This window comes from Lagopus leucura, unplaced genomic scaffold, assembly GCF_019238085.1.
Source record: "Lagopus leucura isolate 7727_CA_CO unplaced genomic scaffold, USGS_WTPT01 Super-Scaffold_100029, whole genome shotgun sequence".
Lineage (NCBI taxonomy): Eukaryota > Metazoa > Chordata > Aves > Galliformes > Phasianidae > Lagopus > Lagopus leucura.
The window spans coordinates 4,872,249-4,885,980 of NW_024962280.1; the positions used below are offsets into that span (position 1 = coordinate 4,872,249).

The window sequence follows — 13,732 nt, forward strand, 5'->3', positions numbered from 1 at the left end:
CCATATCACACACCATTTTGTCAGACTGTGCCCCTCTGACACACAACAACAGCACATAATGGGATACTGTTGGGAAGGTTTAGCCTCTACTGCCATACCACCACCATCTGTCTTTGACACTGTGGACTAGCATCATAACATAGGAGGCGTTACTTTTGGAGCAGCCCTTGTATTTTGTGCTCATTCTTTGATAACTGCTCACCTCTGTGATTCAGTTGTCAAGCACAGCTTCATGTTTTCATTTATTCTCTTGATGCTGAACTCAATCTTACAGAGTTTTAGGCAGCTTGAAACACTGAAACACTAAATCCCACCAAATCCCAGGGTTTCCTTTTGGCCTTCAGGGATGTCAGAACAGCTGGGCAGAGTGGACACTGCAAGCTAATTAGAATTGCAGGTGTGCAGCACTGGACTGCAGCAGGTACGTGCAGATGCTGATACAGATGCAGTGTTATTCACATCCATGCTGGCCTTACAGCCAAATATTTACAAAACAACAGCTGTCTAGTGCTGTGGAGCTGAATGTGCAGCAGTAGTGCCCATCGCACCGTCCCACCAGCCAGGACTGTTTAACCCACAGATGGTTGTTGAATGAGGAAAACACTGCCTTCAGATAATTCCCCCTTTTCCAATGGCCACTGCCAAGTTCAATTTGCAAGCAAATGCCTCTTTACTTCTCTTTAATTTACGTCATCTTGAAAAGCCAGTGTTCCCAGTGCAGGGGGAAATATTTCTGGATTATTTTAGTGGAAATTTGATTGGCTTCAGCCTAATTAAAACTTGAAAATACGGTATAAGAAGAAAATAAAATGCACCTTTTTTGCTCTGTGGTTATGGGAATATCTTGCAGGCATCTCTTACATTTGCCTTTGTGCAGCGTGAGCATGCAAGCTTTTCTTGCCAAGCCTCTGAGCTGCATGCGTGCACCACAATCCCTGCAGCACCATGACCTCTGAGAACAGTTGTGAATAAAGAAAAGGAGAAGCTGAGCTGCACACAATTTATGCTTTATACTTAGCATTGAACTGCACCCATCATACAACACTAGGAGCAGCAGCAGTGTGCAGGAAATGCAGCCACGCCGCCTGCACCCTCTACTGGCTGACGCCCAGACCACAGAGAGCTTTTGCTGTTTTTTTTTCTCTGCAGGAGAAAGCCTGTAATAATAACGCTTGCCCACAAAACCACAAAAAAAAAAAAAAAAAAAAAAAAAAAAAAAAAAAAAAGTGAACAGTCTGAGAAACAAAAAGCGAATGAATTTCTTAGTCTTGCCTGAAAACCCATTTGCAGAGAACCACTGTGCTCACATTCTCTGCAAGGGAATGCCCAAGTTTGCCACAAGGAGATTAAGCTGTATTGCTTATCCTAGATGCCAGAGGCACTGTTCATTGCATTCTGCAAATGCCAGATGTGGAATAAAAAACCATATTCTGCAACCAAGACCTTTAGAAATTTCAAGATTAAAATTCAAAATCATGTCTTTCTGAGTGCGGGATTCTGTTTAGCAGCAGAAGGGTATTAGAGAGCATTTGTATGGATTTTGCTTTTCAGATGTTTCTGGCAGATCTTGTATAAAGAGCAGCTGAGATTTCCTACTCTGTGTAGAGTGCGTATTGTGATATGACCGCAGATGTGCAGAGGATAATATGTTTTCCTGGGTTATGACATTGATTAAATAATAAGTTTGCCACCGCTTTTCTATTGCCTTTTTTTTCCTTCCTTTCTTTTCCTTTCCCTTCTTCCTTTTCTGTCTGACTTTCTCTTGTCTCAAATATGGTGCACAGTGCAGCAGTGCTGCTTGCAGTTCTCCAATTGGACTTGGCAGCCACATCCTGCAGAGGTGGTACTGCTGTGTGTGCACGTGCAGCCAGAGACGCAACTGCATTGTCCAGCATGCACCCATCATGCAGCTGGGAGGAAGACTTCTGCTGTTGTTGGGCCACAATTAAATCTTGAGAATGAGTAGATGTTGCAGGAATAATATTAATGGGCTGTAAATAATGGCTTGCTTATGCTACACTGAGATCAAACAACATCACAAGTGATTTGATCTGCCTTGCATTTACTTTCTTAATAGTAACTCTGTTTTCAAGGGATTAATGTTCCCTCCCTCCCATCACCTGTTGAAAATGACATTTCTTCAGTTCATTTAGATTAGGACTTCTTTAGGCCTCTTGCTTGGGAAATCCTTGGCAATTTTTTTTTCTCTCTCTGCTTTATCTGTATGTTTCTTGCCTGTACATGTCTGCTGAAGACAGTGTGGTTTGTCATTGCACAGCGAATCAGATTTCCGCACATCGCGAGCTTTGAAACACGCTAAGATAAGCAGGTGAATGTATTACTGTTTGTACAATGGTACTTTTATAATGATACTATCTCCTATTTCTCACCGCTACTGAGGCTGATTAATGCCTGCAGAATACAGGGAGATGTCTCTTTCAGGATTTCATCAACCCCTTCTATCGACTCACCCACAAAAACGGCGCATCCCACGCGATCCCCCGGGGCTCGGACTCTTTCAGAGGTCTGTCAATGCCCTCTGCAACACGGAGCAGCTGCACCTGCAGGCGGCTGTGCCGGCCGTGCCAAGCAGCTGGGGCTGGCAGCAGTGAGCGGTTGCTGCGTGCAGCCTCCCTTCCTCCTCCTCCTCAGCTCAGGGCAATGCCTTGGTGCTGCTAAGATCACGCCACATTAAGTAAAGATGAGGTAGGAAACATCAAGTATTGCTGCTGTGGGTCTATGTGTATGTCAGTGCCCAAACCCAAGAGCACGCCAACTACCTTTCGAAGGCAGCTATCATAGAATGGTTTGACAGTGGTTTACAGCCTTTTAAGAGCGCTTTTCAATTGCATCTCTTTTCCAGTTGTCAGGAATTAACTGGGTCCACATGGGTTTTAATTAATGGATTGTGTTATCTGGTGTATCTGAAAAGAAATTTTAAGAAATATCTTTGCAATCTTGGGCTCTCTTGGCTGGGAGCCATAATGAGACCCAGGCTCAATTATACTGGTCACTGAGTTATCAGTGCAATTGTAACTGGAGGCAAACAGACTCCAATCAACGCAAGAGAAACTGGAAGCAAAATAATGATATATTTCACAATCATCTTATTACCGACTGGTTTAAATGAGGGCCTCAGATGGTTTATCAGTGCTGAGTGTGTGTCAAGGTTTCAGCAAGTCTTAATTCACAAGAATTGAAGGTTTATGGAAACTGGCTGCTGAGAAGGGAAAAGATGTTCTTCCTTAAATGCATGCAGAAAACAATTTACTATTTTTACTTGCAAATGCTAACAATCCAGCCTACATTTTTATTTTTCTGCTGAGATCAGGTAGCAGGAAACCACCAGAGTTCTCTGATGAGGTTCCTCTAACATCCAGTTCATTACACCAGTGATGAAGCTGGCTGTGCCATTTCCTTACTGGGTTAAAAAGAACGCAAATTGTATGTGATACTGACTTCCTTCTTTGGAGAATGTCCCCACATGCTTTAAAATTCATTGTGTCAAAAGCAGTATACAGCATATACCCTTTTCAACTATCGGCTTAAGCTAATTTAATTGGAAAGCCAGCAATAGATTGGTTTTCACACAGCGTAATCAGAAAACTCTTTTCATAAACACTTTTTGTAATTACTAATATAGTCTATCCTTGTGTTTTTCTATATTTGGTCACTGGAAGCCAAAGTCATGGTGAATTTTGTCTTCAAAGAATAACGGGATTTTTGGAAAGGGACAGTCATAAAACTCTCCTGGTCTAAGAGTATTCACAGCCATATAAACAAGGAAATGGATTTTATAATTAATTCAGATTTCCCTGGCAAGCGCAGTGTGTAACGTATTGTAATCTACTGATTAAGTTCCAGTAAGAGCACTGGCAGTGGGTTTCTTTGTCAATATCCGTCTTTCAGTAGCACCTGAAAGAACCTCAAATTCTGAGTCTCAGAGCATCTGTGGGAGGACTGTGCTGGTCTGAGCATTTGGTCCAGGTGGTGCAGCATTAGGGGGTCACTCTGTAGGAAGAGGTTTTGTGTCACCTTTGTGTCCTGTGCGCTTCCCCCTGTGTCCTCATGAGCTGTGCTGTAGAAGCCCCAGTGAAATTGGCCAGTGAGAAGTTAGGGCTGAGTGGGCATCTGATGCCTTCCAGTAAAGCTTTTAATCCAGTAGGGTCCGACTTTACAGAGTTCTTTGCCATCTATCAGACTATTGGTCATGACTGTTAAGTGAAAATGTGAAATAAATCTACAGTGCAGAGATGCAACGTAACCAATTAAATATTCCAGTACAAGGTGCTAATGATAAAATGCGAATGTCACTGAGGACAATCCATATGATGTCAGAATACAAATCCTACCCGATGACATGATGTGCCATTCCCATCACGGGCAGGGAGGAAGAGAGCCGCTGACCCTGAGTGCTTCATGAAGTCAGGAGCTGCAGTAAGGACAGATGGGCACACGCTTGGGGACTTTTTGAAGGCGAAGGAATGGATTTAGAGTTGAGACACTTAAACCATGTATTCTTATCGTCTTAACTCTTGTTGTGTGAACATCTGGCCCTTCCTAAGTGATGGAGCTCTTTGCGTGCAAGCAAAGCATCACAATTCTAAAATGTGGTTGTTTTAGTATAAAAGAACAATATTAAGCAAAGCAAGTCATAAGCAACTAATGACAAATGCTTGAAGCAACTGAGAGATTGCCTTAATCCTTCTGAAGAGTCTGTGCAGTGGGAGGAGGGACTGAGTCTTTAAGTTACTCTTCTCTTGACAAGGTTAAACCAAAAGGACAGCAATAACAAAGCACTCGTGGCTAACTAAAGCAGACTGTAGACAGGTAGTATAGTTTTATTAAAGATTTGACAGTTGGGAGCAGTCCAGAGAATATAAATAGGCAACATAAATAAACTTATTTAAGTTTCAGGAAATCAAAGAAAATATTCAACGATGTTACTTGCAAGAAACAATTTAATGAGCTGTCTTCAGAAAAGCATATTAGTGAATAATTAGGATCTTATCTATGCAAACAATCCCACCTTTTCTACCTATTAAAAAGGTTAATATTCTTTTCTATAGTCTGAACAAATCTGTATTTGAAAAAGTAATACTATTCAAAATTATATATTTCAATAGGTTGTGAAACATGTCAGAGAGAAAAATTCAGCGCAGCAGTACTTCAGATGTGTACTTTATATACCTCAGATATGTACTTTAGCTTAGTTTGCATGTTGGTGTCTTCTTTCTTCTCTTTAGGTTTTCATTGTATGTTTTGTTCTTTTTTTAAACTTGGGTATTGAGATGTGGATTGCATGGAGGGCTTCATGTTCTTAAAACTCAGGGAAAGAGCAAAAAATGGAGCATGGAATTAAATGTCAGGGTATTGCAGGACACTGGTGTTCGAAATTGTCATGGATACTCAGTCCATGCTAATTTATCTCTTTCCCTTCCCATTATTTTAATATGCACGGATACCACATCCGCTGAGCTACACATTAGCTAATGTCATTCTTGAAACCAGTTTTGCATTCCTTAGATTTTAATAAAATTATACTTTCTCAGCATGCAGCACATCAAATTATATTTAGCAACGTTCTAATTGACTACAAACCCTTCTCCCCCTTCTTTCCAATGAGTCCAAACATTGTATGTGTTTATATACATTTGTATGTGCACGTATGTGTAAATAAATCCCAGCACCGGGGATGGGGCAGAACAAAAGCAATGCTGTGTGTGAGCTGGTACCATGCAGCAGCTGCTGTGAGAGGGAAGTAAAGAAAATCTTAGTGCTCGACAGCAACTTGGTGTCATTTCTGCACAAGCCAAGATGGGTTTGGGTCAGGTGAAGGACAGACTGCTATAGGTGGGATTGTAGTAAGTGGGATGGAAATCATCTCCCTCCAAAAAAGTTGTGTAGGGGAATTAGTGGTTGGAGTTTTCCATGCAGGTGACAGTGGACAATAAATTTATGGATTCTTGGGGCACCCCGATGGGTGCTCCCATGGTGGCCTATGGGGAAGATGCATGTATCCTCCTTGAAGGAGCAGGAGGCAAAATGCACACAGCTGGATTCCACCAGCTCATCAGGTGGAAACAAAGGTGTGCTTGCTTTCTGTCAACATTTCAGTGCAAAAAAATAACCAAGCCAAAGATAAAATTTCTCCAGGCTGTGTTACAGATAGAGAATGGCAGAATAGCTCACCTCGTATTGCACTCGTTGTTGAGAGTTTGTAGACTGTAGGTTGTCTGAGGCTGGTGGCAAGTGATTGATATTCATATGCACATTTTCTATCTGGTTTTGAAATCTTTTTTTTCCTCTAGTGTTCCCTTGAGAATAGCATAACAATGTGCACAGGATTGCGCTATCAGCAAAGACTGTGCCTTTCCCCCCTGTGTGAGAGCCTTACGCTTTCAGCTGCAGTGGAAGAGTTAAATTTCAGAGAGCTGAAGGATGCTGGACTTTGACAATTAATCATGAACTATTATAATTATTGATACTTACCAGGTGAAAAATGTGCCCGAGACAGAATGATTCCAGTACACAGAAATGTCACAGGATGAGCTGCTGCTGTGTGCTGTCATCCCTGCCATGGACACTTAGATATAGATCCTCAGTGGGACCCGGAGACGTAAATAGCTGCGTGTGGCTGGGATTGGCCTTCGCTCCGCTGGGATGCGCTCACAGGTGAGGGCTGTGACACCAAACCCCACGGTGGGATCCCACCTGTGTGGGAGTGTGAGCGGGTGTGCTGTGCTGGGCCAGTGCCTGCTGTGAAACGAGGTGGCTGTCAACACAACAAAACAGGGGCTTTAACACAACGTGGAGGGGATTCTCTCCTAAAACAACAGGAGATGTTAATGAGCTCTCTCCAAGGGGCTTTACTGGGGATGCTTATAATCTTTTAGTGTGTGGTTGTGTCTGTTCTTAAACATGAAAAGACCTTTCAGCATTCAGATGACTGCTTTCCTTCTGATCTGGCCTTCCTCTCTCCCACATGCCAACTTTCAGTGTCTACTGTGCTCCTAGAAAACACGAAGCACTGGAGACTGATTATTCTCAATTAAAGATAAAAATTAAGCAGTGAGAACCACATTATGAAAAAAAAATAATAGAAACAGCAGAAAGAAATCACATCAGTAGCCCCATATTTTGTGCACGCTGACGGTCTGAGTAAGTAAGAGATGGTTGCTTACTCAGTGATGCCCGTGTGAAACATCAGAGCGTTGCACGCGGCTGTAACTCGCTCTGTGTGCATACGCACACACACACACACACACACACACACACAGGTGTGCACGGCCGCTCCGTTTCATATCGAGGGGCTCCAACGGCCGTGCACGTGCAGCCCGGGGGGGCTCGAGCCCCTCTCGTGCCGTGGGGGCCGGGGGTGCCCGGGGGGAGGGAGGGGGGGGAGGGAGGGGGCAGAGCGGGGCCGGGGCGGTGCGGAGGGGCCGGGGCTGTTCGCCGCGCTGCCGCTGGGGGTATCTTTGTACCATTTTTCATCCAGCAGCAATTTGGAGTGGAAACGTGTAATAGGGGGAAAAAAGCAAGGTTCTCGGCGGTATCGGCGAGCCGTGCAGCCAGGAGCCAAAAAAGATTAGCGGCCCCCCCGCAGCCACGCTCACCCCCACTTCCACACGCGCACACAGCACACACACACACACACAGCACACACGCGCACATCCTCGCGGCACCGCGCGGCTCCGCGCTCACCCGCCGGACATCGAGCGAAAGGGATTCGTCTGGAGGGCAATTTCGGATCGGGGGAGATCTATTGGATTAGGAGGATTATCTGCCTGCAGACGGAGAGAAGTAGCGTTTGATCATTTCTATTGCTTGCCTGATGGTCGGATTTAAATGGAGGTGGCTCGGCACGGATGAGGCTGAATTCCGGATGGGGATTTCCAGCCCCCCCTCCCCTCGCCCCGATCCGAGGAAAGGGGAGAAAAATATCTCAAAATCGATATAATTCGGAAGCGTCCGGGGCACGATTGGGAAACCTCCAGCTGCCGGCGGCTCGGAAAGAGCCGGAGGAGGCGAATCCGATGAATTACAGTTTCAGAGGAGATTGCAGAAAAGCGGCCGCGAACTGGTAAATACTTTGATGCCGTCGGCGTGAGGGGCGAGCCCGGGCCGGGCTGGGGGTGGGTTCCGGGGTCGGGATGGGGGTCGGGATGTGGGAGCCCGGTTGAGCCTGAGGGAGGTGCGGGGCTGAGCCCGAGGTGCGCGTGCCGTGCCCGAGGAGCCGCGCGTTGCTGCAGCCGCCCGGGGAGCGGAGCCTCGAGGGAGGCTGCGAGGAGGAGGAGGAGGAGGAGGAGGAGGAGGAGGGAGGGGAGGGGCGGGGCGGCGGGGAGATGTGCACGCGCACATCTGCCCCACGCGGCCGCCCCGGCGAACTTTTCCTCCCCGCTGCCCCCAGGGCCGCGCTCCGCCGCTTCCTGCGGCCGCTCGGTGCCGGCCGGCTGCGGGCACTGCCTCCCCCGGGCTGCGCCGTGCGGGGGCTGAGCGCTGCTCCCCCCACCCCCACAGCAACCCCCCCCTCCTCTGCCTCCCCCCCCCCCTTTTCCTGACGGTTGCTCTCGTCTCATCTTGCTGAAGGAAAATCAATTTTCAGCAGGTTTAATTAAAATTAATCAGTCAAATTACTTAATATTAATTGACTTATAATTAAAGCCAGAAAGTTACCTTGGAATCAGCAGAAAGGATATTATCTCAAATCATTTTAAGGATGCGTATGGTTCCAGATCAATTACATTAAAATAATTGTTTAAATAAAGGAAAACAGAGCCTTGTTACGGCGGAGCGTTCTTGCAGCTGCAGGTGACACAGCCTGGACAGGCCGTTTTCTCCCATAAATGTGCTGACCTTTCTAAAGAACAGCATCTCAGTTTGACACTGCTTTTGCTTTCTGGAAGGCCACTTTGGTTGAGCTCTAACAACCGTGGTGTTAACGACCACTGGTATAAAATGGAAATATCCCTTATGGATGGTATAAATACCGAAGTGCATGCATTTAGCACTGTGCATTGGAAATAGAGCAGATATTTTGTTTTTATTCCCAGCAGAAGTGTAAGAAATTGTTCTAGGAAATATTTTCTTTTCTACTGCTGACTTCCAGTGTGGCAGTATTTGCAATTGTCCATAACCTCAGTGGGACTGGGTTGCACCGCTGCGTTCCAGAGATCACTCACGTCTGAAAACATGTATTTGTGATAAGGCTCCAAATAACTTTTTTGGGCTCCTTGAATACCTGCATTGCTTTTTATCAGTTTGTTTGCTTGTTTGTTGTTGTTGCTTTTTAAATTATTATTTTTTTATTTACATACTGTTAGAGCATTTTTGGATGCATCTAGACGTTGTGCTTGCTGAAGGAGCAGCACTGTGAGCTTTGGGAACTTTTCTCTTTTTTTTTTTTTTCCTGGGCTGGCTTAATCTGAAGCAAAGGATACTTATGAAATTGCATGCACTCTATTCCAGGCACCTGACAAGTGCAAGACCAAGCGTGATACAAATGAGCATGTAAAAATAGAGCTCATTACTGAGGGCCCTGATTTTCAGAGATACTGATTCCCATTGACTGCACTGAGACTTGTGTGGGCTCTACAGCTGTAACACACAGCCCACTTTTGCATCTTTGAAATTAGATTTGCAGGGAGCCAAGAGCTAAGTAGCCATGTTTGGAAATACTGCTTGAGTGGTTCTTTCTTTTACTTTTTTTTCTCTTTTCTTTCCTTCTCCCTATGGTGTATGATGCATGGGGAAAGAAGGATACTCCTTAGTTACTTCTAATATAAGACAACTGTTTTCTTAGGCTACAGCTACAGATTGTAGCAAGGTAGCAAAAAAGCAGTTTTGCAGTAAGTGGTCGAGGTGTCCTTAAACACATACAACAGTTCTCATTTCTTCTGTGTATTTGATATGAACCACATATGGGCTGCAGGGAGAAAAATGAGGCTGAGGATAATCACGCTAAGTGTGTGAGGAAGCAGGATTTGGCTGAACACCTCTGTTTTGTCATTAAGTGAAGTAGCAGCGAAGCCATCAGAGAGTGTGCAGGCTGTTTAAGGCAGTACGCTGCGTGGAAGCGAGCAGAGATGTTGTCTTGCTGCTGCTTTGGGTATCTCACCCCTTTCTCTATGTTAGGGTAAGGAGATCTCCTGGCTGTTGGTACTGAAACACCCTTAACAAAGTGGGCTTGCTCGGGATTATTTGGCTGGAGGTGGAGCAGGCTGCTGAGGAGGGTTATTTAAAGACTGGGATGGAGCTGTAGGCTGATAAATTGATTTGCAGATGAATGGAAGATTTGAACACAGTAATGGTGGCAGTTTTATTTTTCATCAGTTTGCATGTTTAATATCCACTGGCACATACACAAGCACAAACCACTGTAATTGTTCAAATGGAGTCTGGGGAAAAGAGGAGAAAGCAGAGGCTTAGACATGGTCTTAGTTTGTAATGGATTGGCGTGCCTTTCTTTATTAAAAGCAAATACACATTCCTTTCTAATAGAGACGTGGAGCTGTATTACAGATCCTTGGCTAGCTCTGAATTATTTGTTTGCTGTCATACTTATTATGTTTTTTTAATCACATGAAAAGGAAACTGTTTAAAAATTAAATAGTGAAAAAGAAGAGCAAAAAGAGACAGACATTCTTTGAAAGCAAATAGTGAAAAGACAGTATTTTGCCAGAGATTCAGTAGAAACCTTTGGGTATTTCTTTTAATAAAAGATGGGCAGTAATCAATCTGATCCAGTAAACAATGTAATTTCTTGTTAGTCCCAGAGATCCATCCACGATAAATATAATGGGGAGTGACAAAAATAGATCCTGACTGCTGAATAAATGCTGTTATAAAAGCACATTTCCATTACAGCAGCCCTGCTTCTGAGCTCTGCATCAGGAAGGAATGTGCATGCAGAGAGAGATGGCTCCTCGCAAGCTGCTTGTTGCAGAGGACTTTGTGTGGGAGTGGTGGGGGAGATCGGGGATGTGAAAAAGGGGTTGATGTGCGAACTTCAACAAGTTATATATTGGTTCAGTGTGGATGTTGAAACACATCCTTTTGTTTTAATGACAACTGATGACTTAGCGTTCCCTGGACGACTACTGAATTCTCACAATTACAAGGGGACATCATGTTGAGTTCTTGGTGACTCAGCTGCATGTTTTCACCCCCCTCTGGAGACCCCGCCTTTTTCCAACCAACTTCATTCTCGTAATTATGAATAGTTAATGATGTGCTGTTTGTTACCCAAGGAGAACAAGTGCCTAGCTACCGACTTATTACCACAGATGAGGTTTCCCATGCACCCACTCTAAGACCCCACTTTGTTCTTTAAAAGAAGAGAGGTGGTCAGGAGACACCCTGGGTCAGCTGTACATATCCTTCTGGTATTCCAGCCATGTACAGATCTGCACTGCATACCTCGATGTGATTTTTTTTTTCCTCACTGCTATAGGCAAATTATAGATGAGGCCATTAAACGAAGAGCAGTTGGAGCTCCCTTACCCCCATTTGTTGAATTCCTGTATTTTGTTCTTGTAACATTTTCTGCATAATCAGTTTTAGTGCTGCCTTTGGGTAGTCTGCTTCTTTCCATTGATGCTTGGTTAGGTCTTCTGCACCATTATAAAGGAGAATCTAATGCTTTGAAATTAGCAACACGTGCATGTAAAATCATAAAAATGATCAAGGACACTTTAAAATATTATATTTCAAGTGACTCATATCCTTTTAACCAAGCAGAGAACTTAAATGGCAATGTAAAATATATTTTCTAAATCTGCTCAATCACAACCTGCCTAGAGATGCCATTAACTCACTTGTTGAACTGGTTCTGGGAATTTAATGAGGGGGAATACATTTATGTTGTATCTTGTACTCGTGTTTAATTCCATCTCTCTGAAACTTTCCACTGCAATACCTGACATGCAGATATTTCTTTAACTATCCCCTTCCCAATCCCGTTCACCAGTTTCCAAAAAAAAACTCACTTGTAGATGGTGAAGTGTTGGATAGGCACGAAGCATTAGAAATATTCAGGAGGAGAGAACAACTACTTTTAGAGGAGCACTGCTGTAAAACACAGTAAAACAATTTCAGGCCTGTGAAAAATAGGTGGTGTGGGGTGGAGCTTTGTTTCTCCGGATTGGTTCTTCCATTGGAGACTGAGCCCCTGAAATAGTCACTGCTGGGTGAGGAAGCTCTTCTGTCACTGGAGTCATGGTCACTGTGACTGGGACGTGGCCACAGGCAGATCTGAGGCTGGGTGCCATAACTTAAAGGAGTGTCTTTTTGGCAGAGAGTAGTAGAGAATGATACCGGGACAAGGAGCTGAATAATAGGAGCTACATGTGAAGTGAGATGGAAAGAGTAAATCTTTGCAGACATTTAATAGTGTTATATTCTAAGCTTTTGGGAAATTTTATTTGAAATTTTTTTACAACGGTAAATATAGTCTGTGCTCTATCTTATTTCTATTTCGCGTGAGAGAAAAATTCCCCATCTATGGCACAACACTTTACTGCTACCATTACTGCAGACTTTATAGATCAGAGATGTGTCAGCATGTTAGCTTTAGCTGTAATGCTTTTTTTGTGTGAAACCTTATGGGCCTTGCAGCCACTTTCTCATACTGACACTCATAAAACGTTCAAGTTCTCATATTTATTATTTAATTTGCTTCCTATATAAAGCAACAGAGCACTTCAATACATGAATGTGAAGCTAAAAATGACAGGCAGGCATGAATGGGACTAATGAGTTTTAATAATGCACATATTAGAAACCACTAAAGGAAGTTTAATTAAGAAAAACAAGTTAAGCATGAAATTCATTTTGGAAGAAATACAAGTAAAGTCACAGATGTACAGAATGCTCCATCACAGGAAATGGACTCTCAAGTTGATGGATCCCTATGATGCCAATATTGCACTCCAAATGTAGTGTGCACTCCACAGCTCTGTAAGCATGGTAACGCCATTCAAGAGCACTTTTGAACTTGAGTTAGAGATACTGGGTTTATGATTAACAAATTATATTTGTACCTCTGTGGTTTTTATAATGGGTTGGAAGTTGATCTCGATTGCACTGATGGAATTGAGACCAGGATCAGATCCAGTAAGATGAACATTTGCTGTGTTGGTGCCACAAGGAAGTTTGTTGCCTTTTTTTTTTTTTTTCTTTTTAATTCATCATATTAAAAAGCTAGGTATTGATCTAGCTCTATAACAAGATTTTTGTGTGCTTTGGAAGTGTTGTTATATGTTAGCCAGATAGCAGAACAATTCATAGACAAATCTGAGTTCATTCCATTATCTGTGTTTTCAGTGTTCTCTGCAAAGAAAACGTAATAACTTATTTCAGCTTTTTTAACCTTGAATTCGTAATGCCTGAAATAGGAAAATCAAAGGGGCATCTTTCTTTTGAATCTGATACAGAAGTTTGCCTTAGGTGATCTTCCATTAAACATAGTATTATTGTTGGTATTATAACTGTGTTAAAGATAGTTAACAAAATCCAATTTATTTTTCTCCCGTGATTAACCACAGTGTGAATCAAGGGTTGCTCACAAATGCAATGAGGTAATGAACTCTGTTACTAATTTTATAACGTTTTCACCTGCAAGGGATGCTGAAAGAACACCTCCTTTCAGAGCCCTCCATTCCCACCTGATTGCTTGAGCAGGGTATACCAAGCTCTGGTGTGCTCTGCTAACACCAAGCTCTGGTGTGCTCTG

General features: G+C 43.5%; 1 protein-coding gene across 3 annotated transcripts in view; it reads left to right on the forward strand.

The window, feature by feature from the left end:
• Positions 1-6,591: 6,591 nt before the first annotated feature.
• Positions 6,592-13,732, forward strand: part of NLGN1 (neuroligin 1) — a 288,387-nt gene continuing 281,246 nt past the window's right edge. For 2 of the 3 annotated variants that reach the window (XM_042881331.1, XM_042881333.1), the window contains exon 1: positions 6,592-6,675. The gene's annotated coding sequence lies outside the window, so the exon portion shown is untranslated. Of the gene's footprint in view, positions 6,676-7,929; positions 8,084-13,732 lie in introns of those variants that run through there. The other variant, XM_042881332.1, reaches the window with a different exon arrangement.